Below are 13,649 nucleotides of genomic sequence, written 5' to 3'. Positions count from 1 at the left end.
TACGAGCCTCTGTAATCATGAGCAAACATTAATGGCTCTGGATCACAGCTTAGTATGAGCAACCGGGATGTTGAAGTTAGAACCCTTTGTCTTTGTTCTAATGCTTTCTATGAGCGTTCTGAGAATTCTCTTTCACGTGGTTCTTGCCCTTATTTGTAAAATATTGTGATTCCTCCAATAAGTAAATGAATTGGTGCATTTGTGCCAAGTGCAGTCAAAAGTCAGTGTCTTTTTATTACTGTCGTGCTCTGAGTATGGAATATCCCCCATGAGCTCACTTGGCCCAGGCGTGTGATGCTACTGGGGAATGCTATGGAACCATTCTGATGTAGAGTCTCACTTGAGGAAGTGTGGTGCTGGTGCAGGCTGGAGGCTTTGTAACTGGGCCCTTTTTCCTGTTCACTCCATGCTTTCTGAATATGGATACAAAGTGACCAGCCAGCTTCCTGTTCCTGCCACCATGCCTTCCTGGTCCACTGCCATCATGTCTCCCAGTGTCATGGCTCACTGAATTCCTTAGTTGCAAGCCAAAGCCGGAATAAAACAAACAAACAAACCCCCAAACTCAACTTTTCCTCCCTTAAGTTGTCTTTAACAGGATATGTCATCACAGCTCCAGCAACAGAAACGGTGACTGACGCAGTGACTTTGTGTAGAATGCAGCCGTACCGAAAGATAAATACTGCATGGTCTAAACCTTGGTTAGCATAGAGAATAACACTTAGGATCATCATACATAATCCCCTTTCGCCTTTATTTTCATCATCAAAACTTCAGCTGGTTTTCTTCAGAATTTCGTAATCCTATATGCCTCCAACACATTGAACATTGGCCAGTCTCATACTGTTAGCTGTTGTAAACATATATTAGTTTCATATTAATATATCAAATCATATTATATTGCATTTATATTGACAAATATATTAATTAACTATATTATTACGGGTTATATATTTATTCTTCTTAACATAGGGTTGCGGTAGATACTCCATGCTTGCCTGGAATTCACTGTGTATCACAGTGGTAGCTTTCTATTCCTGATCTTCCTACTTCAGCCTCCTAACTAAGGGGACTACAAGCTTGTGCCATCATACTTAACAATGAAGACACTTCAAGTGTGGGTTCTGTGCTCTTATCCCGCTACAGGCTACATGTCATTAAATACCCTCTTTTTATTGAACACTGTTTTTTATACAAAGTTATTTAGACATACTGAAATTTACGGTAGCATGGTCTCAGAATAAATCTAAGTTCAAATTCCAATATTTGTCAAGTAGCTGCTTAGGTGTTCTCAGCTATATATTCTTTACAAGGAATGATACACTGAAGGGAATCCATAGAGGGCATGGCTTGCTCTGTGAAGTGCATGGAAGGTGACTGTGCATGTAGGTATATAGGACACTGGGACATGTGTATGTATAACTTCGCAATGCTGTTTACAGCATAAACCAGACCACAAAAGTGGTACTTTTACAGACTTCAAGGAATCAATCTTTAGGTAGCGATCAATAGGCTGAAAACTATACAGTGAAGTAAAATATTTTCTTTTATTCTTGCATATTGTTTTCATTTTTTTTGTCATTTAAAGATCCCCATAATATAATCACAACTGTTTACTGATATGCTGCTTGTTTGGATAATATGAACACATAGAGTCGAGTGTCTCTTTGTGATAAATTAAATGTCACTGGGAAAGAAAAAAATAATCATTTCATTTGAGCTATGTCAGCTAAATAGTTTTTAAACTATTACAGCACAGGTGATGGAAAGAAATGAGCTGTAAATGAATAAATTCATTTGTTGCTGCAGAGATGAAAAAATTAAATGACATTTGAAAATGAATGGTTTTTTCTTTTTTTAAAAAAATGTCATTTACCACTAGTTTTTTGAGTGCCGAAAATGAAGTCAGAATTTTTTTCTCCGCGCATTTCTTTTTAATTTTTCATAGCGATGAGCATAGAACATTTGGTTCAAAATTGAGTAATGCACAGTTTCTGAGTGGTAGATGTAATAGGTGTAACTCTATTAAATTTTGAGTTGTGTTATATAGTAATAATGCTAATTATACAATGTTATATGAAGATATATTTTTAAAGAGGTTATACAAAGGGTTGTCAATGCATTATATTTTTCCTCTTTAATTTTTTTTTAATTAAAATAAAATTATATCACTTTCCTCTGTCCCTTTCAACCCTTCCTGATTCACAACCCCGCTCTCAAATTGATAGCCTTTTTAATTTTATCATTATTTTTAACATACACATAGTTACACATTTGTATATCTATGCACATTAAAATTGTGTAACATTTACTGAGTCCGTTTTTGTCGTGTATGTGTGTATAATTTCGGGATTGATTGACCACTTTGTATCAAATAGCTTGTGTCTAATCCCCGAGAAATATGAGTTCTTCCTCTCCTAGTGGTTACTAGTTATATATAGTTCTTTGTGTAGGTGTGGGGCCCTGTTAAAATTTCCCCTTCCAGTTAAACATGATGTCCATGGATATTGCCACCATTCCAGTTTTGTTTATATACACATTTCTGGGAGAAACTGACTCACCACAGCTACCTGATATTATGGCTCTTACAATCTTTCCATCCTTTTTCTGAGATGTTCCTCAAGTTGTAGATGCAGGAGCTGTGATGCAGATATATTCTTCGGGACCGGACTTTCAATGAGCCATTGATTTCTGGATTGCACCTAGTTCTGGTTTTCTATGATAGTCTTCATTTGCTGTAAAGAGAAGTTTCTTTAATGAGACGTGGTAGCTATACTTATCTTTGAGTTTAAGGATAAGAATTAGAATATATTAAAGAATTATACTGTCTAGGAAAGTGGTTATAAAAGATTCGTTCGCTACAGTTCATGAACTCACTAGTCCCTGGAATTTGCCTAGGTTTCTAGTCTGAAGCGTGATTCTCTCATGTTGAGTAAGTATGCTTGAAATTCGATTAGAGAGCTGTTGATTATCACCACCATGTAAGTACTACATACTGCACCTTTGTGGATAGCTTGCCATGCTGGTAGTTGTGGTTCATAGACTTTGTAGCAGAAATATTAATTGCTTCCCTCCTTTGGCAGCTGGGATAGTATATTCCTATGCCATGGAAGCTAGATTGCAAGAAGGCAACTTTCAGGTTAAATCCAACTCCAATCATCTGTATGATTTCCTAAGGGTGTGGTGTCTCCAGCAATAGGGGCCGACCTTCAACTGCTGTAGATGACCAAGGGCAACAGCAGCAATCTGTATTGTTTTGAGGGTCAATTGCACTACCCTACCTAACATTCAAAAAGATCTCTTGTACCTAGTATGGGGTTTTCAGTAGTCTATGCTTCCTGTGAGGAGCACTGTCAGCCCAAGTGGCATAAATTCCTTTCTTTAATGTGTGTGTGTGTGTGTGTGTGTGTGTGTGTGTACACCTATGTATATTCTGTATAATTTTTGGTAAATATGAAACAATATGATTCTTTGAGACTTCATAAAAAACTTTTTTTTCTATTCCTTTTTAAAAGCCCCACCCCATCTACGGCCTGCTGTTACTTTCCTGATTTCTGGGCTTACTCTCTGTTGTATATTAACATTTGGAGACAGAAAACACAGATGAGAGAGCATGTCCCATTTGTTATTCTGAGTCTGGGTCACCTCACTTGGTAAAATCTTTTTGAGGTTCATCCACTAACCTGTCCATTACCTGATTTCATTTGCTTTACAGCTGAATAGTATTTCATTTTGTGTTTGTGCCACATTTTCATTATCTGTTCCTGTTACAATAAACATGCAAAATACATGAGAATCTTGGACAGGCCATCAAGACTCTCCCCATTGGAGTGATCCATTTATTAGCTTGTCTAACAAATGCTATGGAATTTCCACTTAAGTCCACACCTTGGCAAGCTATGATTGGAGAAATTATCAATGATCCTAACTCTCACAGAATTTTATAAACCATAAAGGTACAATTGAGGAAGAAATTCCCACATATCAACAGTTATATATGCTCTGTATATAAATTAATTGATAACCATTATGTCATTTTAAGTCACTCTTCCATCTGAAGTTTAACAAGTGCTAGGAGAGGAGATGATGGGAACTAGGAGGTTATTCATTCATCCCTCCAGGTGCCTCTTTCCTTGAGATGAGCTTGTTGGGCAAAGGCACTGTATTAGCCTGAGCATCTATAAACAGGCATCCAAGCAAGATCCTCAGATAAAGCTTGTACAGGAAATTGAAAATGTGCTTTACTTTCAGTGAATCAAAACGCACTACTACGAACAATATAGTCTAGCAGGTCATAATATATTATCTTACTGAATTCGGCATCAGAGATGTAAGTTGGCAAGTGATAACCAGTTCAGCGCTATGTTGACTCTTTCCTTACATGCATTCTCTCTGGAGACCTACAACCAAAGGGATGCCTGCTCCAAGTCCCAAGTCATTAGCCATGAATCTCAGTTCCCCAAAAGGAACATTTCCCAGTCAGCAGACACAGAGTTGGCCATCTTCCCCGAGAACAAGCCATAATGCACATGGAAACACTGATTTTCATGCATCCCCTTCAACAAATGTTCCCTTTAGTTTGTTGTTTGAATCCACATTTTTCCTTGGCAACGCATGCTACATACAGGCACAGAGAGAATAGAGCATTTGTGACCAAGATCTAAGCCCTTAGGGTGGGACCTTTCTTGCCACTCGAAGCTACTTCTGTAAATGACCTAGGTATATACTGAGGTGATAACTTCCTCTGTCAGACTTTTCATTAGGATCCAGGTCTCCCTGCCACACTCCCTAGGTATGCTCTTGTTTCTCTGTAACTGCCCAGTGCGTGGGTGAGAGCTAACCAAGCGTCTTCTTCCTCAGCCTCCAAGGTTATGGCCTGAGTTCTTCACTCCTTTGTTAGAATCACAACTTACTTATAAGCACTGTCATCTGACATCCAATACCACCTCTTTTGTTATTGCAATCTAGAACTTTGGATGGGACTTAGATTCCTAGATTATCATAGGTTATCATGCTGCCTGAAGTCTGGCTACCTTTGGCATCAGTCCAAATGTACAAGGATGACTCATGAAAAGTCTAACTTTTGATCTCTTGTGTATGAGCAAGAATTTCTTGTCTACTGTAAGATAATTATTTGGTGTGTTTAGTAACAGAACAGACACGGGACAGGAGATGGATTAGACGGCTCACGAGCCTGCCAGCCTGGTTTCGGTATTCCTGGGGGTCCTCAGGGAACCGCAGAAGGGAACTGTTTCCTGCAAATTATCTTCTCACCCCCAGACACACATTGTGGCAAATGCATATCCACACACAAGCAAAACAAAGATACATAGATAAATAAACAAATGTAATCTAAAAATCATTCAAAAAGAGGAAATGAACAAGCAATTAGTGTTTCTTATATAAACCATTTCCAAGAAGGGGTTGGGAAGGCTGTTCTTGCAGAGAACTCAGGTTCTGTCCCCAGCACACATATCAGGCAGCTCACAGCCACCTGCAACTCTAGTTCCAGAGGATCTGACTCCCCCGGCCTCCTCAGAGATCTGCATGCACCTGATACCCATAAAAGACACACATGTATATGCATACATTTTTAAAAAGTTTCAAAGGAAGAAAACTATGTAACAGGTCTTTGTAGCCTGTTCTGTTGTTGAATGTCCTCAAGGAGGATACTTTCCTTATAGCTGGTTATTTCTAGCATCTTGCTTATTGAAATCCATTTTCATTTCTCTTTTTAAAAATTAACACTAATTAGCAAATAAGTAAACAATATCCATGTCAGACATCTTTTGCCTATAGAATTAGGTAGATATTTATGTTAACTTTTCCACTCAAAATTACCATTGTTCTCCCTTTTCTTCAGAAATCTGATTGTTCACATACGACGCCTCATTTAGTCCCATGTAAATAAGAACACAAAGGTAACTAGAACTCATCTCTTTCAATGTCTTACATTGGATGTGGAGAAACTGAGGTCCAAAATTTTTATAGAGCATCTTCAATGACTCAGGACAGACTAAGGCAACAGATGAAACACAGTCCTTATATTCTTATCTTCCCTGATTTAACTTTAAAAAGAACTTTATAGGGCCAATGGGACGATTTAAAGGGTAAAGGCTTTTCTAAAACGACTCTGAAGACCTGAGATTCATCCTGAGAACTCACATAGAGGTGAAAGGAAAGAATCAATTCGACAAAACTGTCCTTTGATCGTCAAACACACACCTTGGCACATGCACCAGACACACACACATCCCACATGCATACATACACACTAATAATAATAATAATAATAATAATAGTAATGAATTAAACTCTTTAAATACTACATTTATTGGTAAGCTAAATCCATACAATAGTGAAAACAGGCTAAATTATCATGTTTCCAAAATAGTCATCTGTTGTCCAAGATTGGTCCAACTGTATTGATACTATAGAAAACTGAATTCACTTTTTAAATTCATAGACATTAAGAATCTAAAGATTGATTAATTTGGGTTATTTTATATTTAAAAATTTCAAGCTAATCTGTTTATTATCTCTAAGATTTTAGCATTTATTTATTTATTTGATTGTGTGTGTGTGTGTGTGTGTGCACATGTGTGTGTTCAGTATACTACTGTGCACATTTGGAGGGCAGAGGACAACTTGTGGGAGCCAATTTCTCCTTGTCAGTGACCAAACTTCAGTTACCCAGCTTGAGAGCAAATGTCCTTTCCCTTTGAGCCATCCTTTGTCTCTAAATTTTATTATTCCTTTGTATGTTTGTCAGTAAGAATTTACAGTTTTGAATTCCACAAATATGAACAAAATTTCCTTATTAGTTTACAAAGACAAATTTTTTTTTAAAATTTAGGTGATATAAATTTTAGGGAACACATTTTCACTCAGTTGCTAATGGCTAGAGAAATGCTCAAGGCTAGTTTGAATTTGTTACTGATGAAATGCTATTATGAGCTAACATTTCAATGGGTTCTGACAAGCCTACTCCAATTTCAGGTTGCTACTGCTAATGAGGACTGAAAGGAACCTGGTTAGATAGAGAGTCATCTACTTACTGACTTACTATGGCTGCCTAACTCTGAGAGGGCATTTAATGCTCAGTGAGTGTGCAGGTTAGCTGTCCACATAAACCAGTAAGATGTATCAAGCAGTGTCTACATCCAGATAGCACTCCTCCTGACTTTGCAGTATCAAGAATCTTTCTAGAGTCTCTAAACATCCTCTTTTGTAAAGCAGAAATGACATCTACTTCAAGAATCAAGTCAAGTGGCAGGAGCATAGTGGCAGGCTTTTAAGGTTCCATTTCATAACTAATTTTATCAGTATATTAGCATATTATAGGTTAGATTTTATTGACAAAAAAAAGTTCCAGGAAATTCTGAAATTGAATATTTTATAACTCAATTTTAATTTTGAACTAATTCATCATGTATTAATTCATCCAATGACATTGAAACAGATGATTGGCCTGATCAGACATAAGTGATGTTTTACATTCAGCTAAAAGCATAGACTTCAGTGGCTAGAGAAATAGCTTTTTTGGTAATGTGCTTGTCACTTAAGCATGAGTTTGGATCCCAATCCCTCACATAACACAGTAGGTAGTTAGATGTTGCAGAACATGAGTGATTCCAGTGCTGGCAAGGTGGAGGCAGATAGTCCTGAAGCTCTGAAGCTCACTGGCCTGTCACCCTAGCTGGATTGAGACCTTTAGGTTCAGTAAGAGATCCTGTATCATAAAATAGAAAATGCTTGATTTTACCCAATGTGGACCTCTAGCCTACACACACACACACAGACACACACATACACGAGAGAAAGAGAGAGAGAGAGAGAGAGAGAGAGAGAGAGAGAGAGAGAGAGAGAGAGAGAGAGTTCATTTTAATATTTACTAAGAGGACTGGTCAGTGGACTAGATGCCCTTCCTTCCTGATCCTGTCTAGAAAAGTTTGTCTATCGAGCATAGCATCATCCAAGCTCCCTTGGAAATGGCTGAGGGACTGAGAGATTGGCGATGTGTTGTGTAATTACCTGCACCTGTCTATCTGGGAACATCCTCCGTGTGATTATGGATCTGGTGCAAACCATCAGACGTGGGGTTTTATTGTGTTTCAATTTCCCTTCACATCTCAATCCAGTCCCAAGGCTACCTTTTGGCTTATGAGCACCCTCATTCAACACAAAATAAATTGGTTCCATTCAAGAAGAGTAGAAACGCTGAGAAATATAACCCACCTTATCCTTGGCAGCCATTTGCATTGTTTCTAACCAGCAGGAAGTACACGAGAGGAAGAAAAGGGGAAAAATAATTTTGCTTCCTCTTAGCAAAGTTTAATCTTCACCAACTAAATGTTCTGACATTGACTTCAAAGTTCACACCAATGCTAACTTCCAGGGCCTGAGAGTCAGGGTTGGAGGGACATGCAAAGGAAGACATGTGCTTCTCTTGGCAATGGCCTGTATGCCTCTAATTGTAGGAAGGGCTAAGCAAGCTCATCCCCTGGTGGGCTATATGACAAAGGAAGAAAGGGGACAGATCCAAGCAGTGCTGAAGCCTCTGCCTCTGAGTTTTCTCCACAGCTCCATCTGCCTCTTCAGAGAGCTCCTGCCTCCCGCTGTGTGCAGCTGAGGTTCAAGCACTCCTGGTGGCCTAATGATGGAGACAAAGATAACTTCCTCTAATCTGCAACAGCTTTCCTGTCCTGACACATGCCCAAGAACCTCATCCAAGTGTTCCTGCCTCACATACCCAGCAAGTGAACAAGATGGAGTGGTTTGCCTTCCTTCCCTTTGGTGACTCTTTCTGTGTCAAGATGATGTGTTTCTACATATCATGTATTATTTCTAGTTTCTTTTTCAAGGTCAAATTCTTGGAAGGTCTTTTCTTTTGGAGCATGTAAGTATACCTGGAGCCAGAAGAGGAGATCACTACCCAGAAGAGCCAGACTGCTGTGCCTACATACTTAAAAAGACATTTGGAGGAGGAGAGCATCTGCAAATGCTGAGGCAAATGGGTTTGGAACCTCTCCTTCAATCAGGAAATAGGTGGAATATAAACTGGCTGGTGCACCATGTGCCTGCAGCAAACCCACGTCCCAAGAGCCCATCATATCTAGCTCCAGAAAGCATCCAGGGAGAAAGGATGAAGGTTTAAAATGCCAGACACCCTCTAATAGCTATCACTGGGTTAAACGACAATTGTTTTACGATGTCTGCAAAACAATCAGTTATTTATAGCGCATGTCTCAAACTGACAGCTTTTCAGAACAGTGCATAAAACTAACATTGTTAGCAGAGACCACTTAGGCTGGGGATGTGGCCAAGTGCAAGACCATGTGATTAGCCCCCCATGAGGCCCGAATACCTTCTTCAACACCAAAAACTAAGTAAATAAGAGTAGCTATGCAAGTTTGCTGTAACACATCTTATTTTCAATAGCTTTCTGTGGGTCACATTCAAAAGGACAAGGGACATGTGTGCTACTTCTTTGTACATCTGGTTTTTACTTTCTCCTGACAAATGCTATCACATTGTCCTTTAATTTTGGAAATAACATGAACACAATATTGAACATAGAAATTCAGGGCTCTAAAGGATGCTTAGATGTTTTATCATGCATTTTTTCAGATTTGGCTTTGTTTTACATTGTGTTCTTCAAGATCTGCATATGACATAAAAGATGACTAGAAAGTAATTTTAAGATCTAGGTCACATGTTTAGCTCTGATATAGAACACTGAAGAAAGAGATATAAATAAAATGATTTTTATCACAAACAGTAAAGCTTAGTGGAGCAACCTGCTGGTAGAGGAGTGTCCGTGAGCTTTGGAGAACTAGGACCTCAACGCTGTAACCTCAGGCTGACTATGAGAACACTTAAGAAATAAAATAGCTCCATGGAATCATGGGATGGAGGTGAGCTGTACATAGGTATTATCAACATATTACAAAAGGAGTCATCAAAGATTATCACTTACACTAGCTCCTATTCTGAGAAAAATCTAAGATTCTTGTTAAGTTAAAGGAAATGATGGAATTCCTCCCTTTGTGTTCATAGGAAAGAATATATATTTATTTATTTAATATTTATTAATTATATATAATTATATTATATATAATAATTATATAATTTATTATATATAATTTATATAAAATTAATTATATATAATGCATTTATATATAAAATATATAATATTTATAATAATATACATATAAAAAATTGAGATATTCTGAACATATATGTTAAGTATGTAACTAACCATATGATGTTTTTAGTATTGAAGACAATGGGTTAGTCAGTTTTCCCATCATTGAAAAGAATACCAGAAATAATCAACTTACAAAGAAGGTTCATGTTAGTTAACAGTTTCAGTGGACTTTATGTGGGGATTCTTGGTCTTGCCGCTTCGGGCCTGTGATAACCTTGTCCATTATTGCGTGAGCATGTGAAGGAACAAAACTCTGGCAGCATGGCAGCAGGAAGCAAAGAAAACAAGAAGAGGCAGCTGACCTTCAGTGTCCCCTAGGAAGGCATGCCCCCAATGGCCTAATTTTTCCCACTCCTCTGCCGTCTACAGAGGCCACCACATCATTCCAGAATCATACTCCAGTTCATATCCAAATTACAGATAGAATCAAAGCTCAGGGAAATTTTTGAGCCCTCCCCCCCATCTTCCATCCCTCCTTCCTTCCTTCCTTCCTTCCTTCCTTCCTTCCTTCCTTCCTTTCTTCCTTTCTTTCTTTCTTTTTGGATTTTATTCTAAAACATGCAAATGTGTAATGCTCATCTAATCTAGACCTTCATGATTATCCGGAGAACCTCCCTCCACCCCTTCACTGTTTCCTACATTTGCCAGCACATTTTACATGTAAAGCTTGATCCAGGAACTTCTCATTGTACATTTCTTTCAAAAGGAATTGAGGGTTTTGAATCAGAAAATGCCTACTCAGTAGAAGAATCCACATTGTTGCAGCCTCACCGTCTTATGTGGATAAGTGTGAGGCTAGAAAAATAGACTTTTGGTCCATCTCTCACACCTGGAGTCTAGTAAATATTTGTAGGAGCAGAGCTGACAGAGACCATCAGAATGGTCAGAAAAGAAAACCTTCCGATAGATGTGAAAGTAGCAAGCAAAATGTCACAGGTGTGTTCCTTCCTTGCCATTTCACACTAAAAAGTTTGACTAAAATAGTAAAATATAGCATATGTATATACATACAGGAGACTTAGTTAATAAAAATGTTTATAAAAATCAAGTATAGTAATATTTTTCAACACTATAAAGTAATAAAATTTACATTGAAATAATTGTCACTGGGCTGGAAGCTCGTTCAATGAATAAAGCACTTGTTACAGAGTAATGGCATCCTGCATCCTGAGTTCAAATATCACTCCTATAAAATGTGAGGTATCTGTGGTACATGTATACACACACACACACACTCACAAGCACACACATAAATACATATGTATGCATACACACGTGCACCTTCCCACACATGCACTCATACACAAATACAATCATATATATATACATATATACACATACACACTCACACACTTAAACACACACGCATACATATGCACATACACACACACACACACACCTTCCCACAATACATTCACACACAAATACAATCATATATATACATTCATATACATACATACACACAGGTGAGGGTTGGTAGGTTGCCTATATCTCTGAGACTGTTATTTTGTCAGACACCTCAGGGACAGGAAGGAGTCTATTGTTTGAAGAAAAGCCTTGTGAATCTTTCAGTGCATTTAAAATGTGCAGTGTTAGGAGCTGATCCCCCATTTCTGCCTTCACTATTGATTTTAATATGGGTTAAATAAAAACAGTGCCTCCATTCTTTCTTTTGTTCAGCTTCCAGACTTGTTTCCAGAGTCTTGATATTTGTATTTGTACTTCCTAGGTAAAATGAGATTTATGTTCCTATTATGTATACTGCTTTTCAAACCGACAGACCACAAAGACCTTCCACAAAGACCACAAAACCAGGTTAACTTGACTTGAAAAATAAGGTCTTCTGATGTTGAAAAGTTGTAACAATGTGTTTAGGCTAAATGCTAGACACAAAAGTTCTGCTATTGTTAAGCCTTGCTTGGTTGCAAAGGTCATGAAGGACCTATCTAAGAATTCTGCCACAGCTTAGATGCTGCCACATGTCTACTCCTCAAAGAACAAGTTGGCTTGGCCATAATAAAACCTTGCACCTTGTAACACTGCTGCCTCCCAGAGTGTTTTTGTCTGGACTCCAGCACTACACCAAGCAGTTCACAAAGGCTGCTGAATCCAGCCAGACTTTCATCTGCAGGCTTTCCTGTCAGAATCCTTTGACAGCCATATATGCCTCTGTTTTTAAAAGCACTTTTGTTTTTACAGGTACCCCCTCCCATTATCTGCTGGACCCACCTCAGTGTTTCCACGTATGTAAATCAGAATAAAAAAGCCCCTAAAGCAGCTAGGTCTTATGTGTGTGTCAGTCATAATCTCCTCAAGTGAAGATGTAGATGTAGGAAAAAGAGACTAATTCTTTTATCCGTGTATTCCTTCCAGATATGTTCTCTTTTTATTTATGCTAATTGTTCATTAGCATAAATGAAGCACAACTGAAAATAAACAACGGAGAAACACACAGGACTACTTTCTTCAAAGGGAGGAGGAACGACAACTGGCTATCTGAAATACTAGAGTGTAAGTGGTCAAACAACCTGGTGATCTTTTGCTGTTTTATTTGGAGCCAACCTCCACCTGAATTTCCCCCAAATCCTGCGAATTGCTGAGATGCTAATTCAAGGCTTTGTCTGTCAGTGAATAGAACACATGGAAAAGGCCACATATACTCTGCATCCTCATCAATAGCAATGTTAGAAAAGCATCTGTGCGCTTATTACAAATCCCTTCTCTAGACCCTGGTCCTGAGCACTGTTTAGCAGACAGTAAAACTCATTCTTATTGAAAAGGTGCTTCTGCTACTTTACAATCGAATTTTGACGTAGCCATCCCCGAAACTTTGTTGTGAGAACCTTCACATGGAGATTTTTTCCCCCCAAAGTTTGATTATGTTTAAATGTGAAGAAAATTCAAACATGGGATCAGACTCTCCAAAAGTTTTGATCCAGACTTATTAAGTCCAGCTGTGAGTTTCATCTCTTGGTGGTTTGTTTCCTGCTGGTGTGATACCTGCAGGGATCCTACAGCAGTGATTTTCTGTTGTTTCTTTTGTTCTAGCTCTCAAGGAAAGGGATGTTTTAAAATGTTTATGGTTGGTGACGATCTGATATGTTTCAAATGTTAACCTTTACTTTCCATCACTCACAGAAATATAATAATAGAAAAGCTGGCTTGTTACATGCCATAGTCTCTTACAGATGGAGAAGTAATAAACACAATACTGAGCCCAAGAACGCTACTAGAGACCCATCCAACATTTCATTATCTCTAAAAAATAGAGGCACACATCAGCACATGGTGATACAGACACGTTTGACTGTTTAAAAGAATCATTCTGAAGAAATATTACGTTACAAATGCAAACAGATTGAGAAAGCTGAGGCTGTTCAGTATATATTGATAATATTAGATTACAGCTCAGCATTCAGAGTAATAAGATTCCAGTTTC

This window comes from Grammomys surdaster, unplaced genomic scaffold (genome assembly GCF_004785775.1).
Source record: "Grammomys surdaster isolate TR1022 unplaced genomic scaffold, NIH_TR_1.0 137, whole genome shotgun sequence".
NCBI classification, from domain to species: Eukaryota; Metazoa; Chordata; class Mammalia; order Rodentia; family Muridae; genus Grammomys; species Grammomys surdaster.
This window is presented reverse-complemented; position numbering follows the sequence as displayed.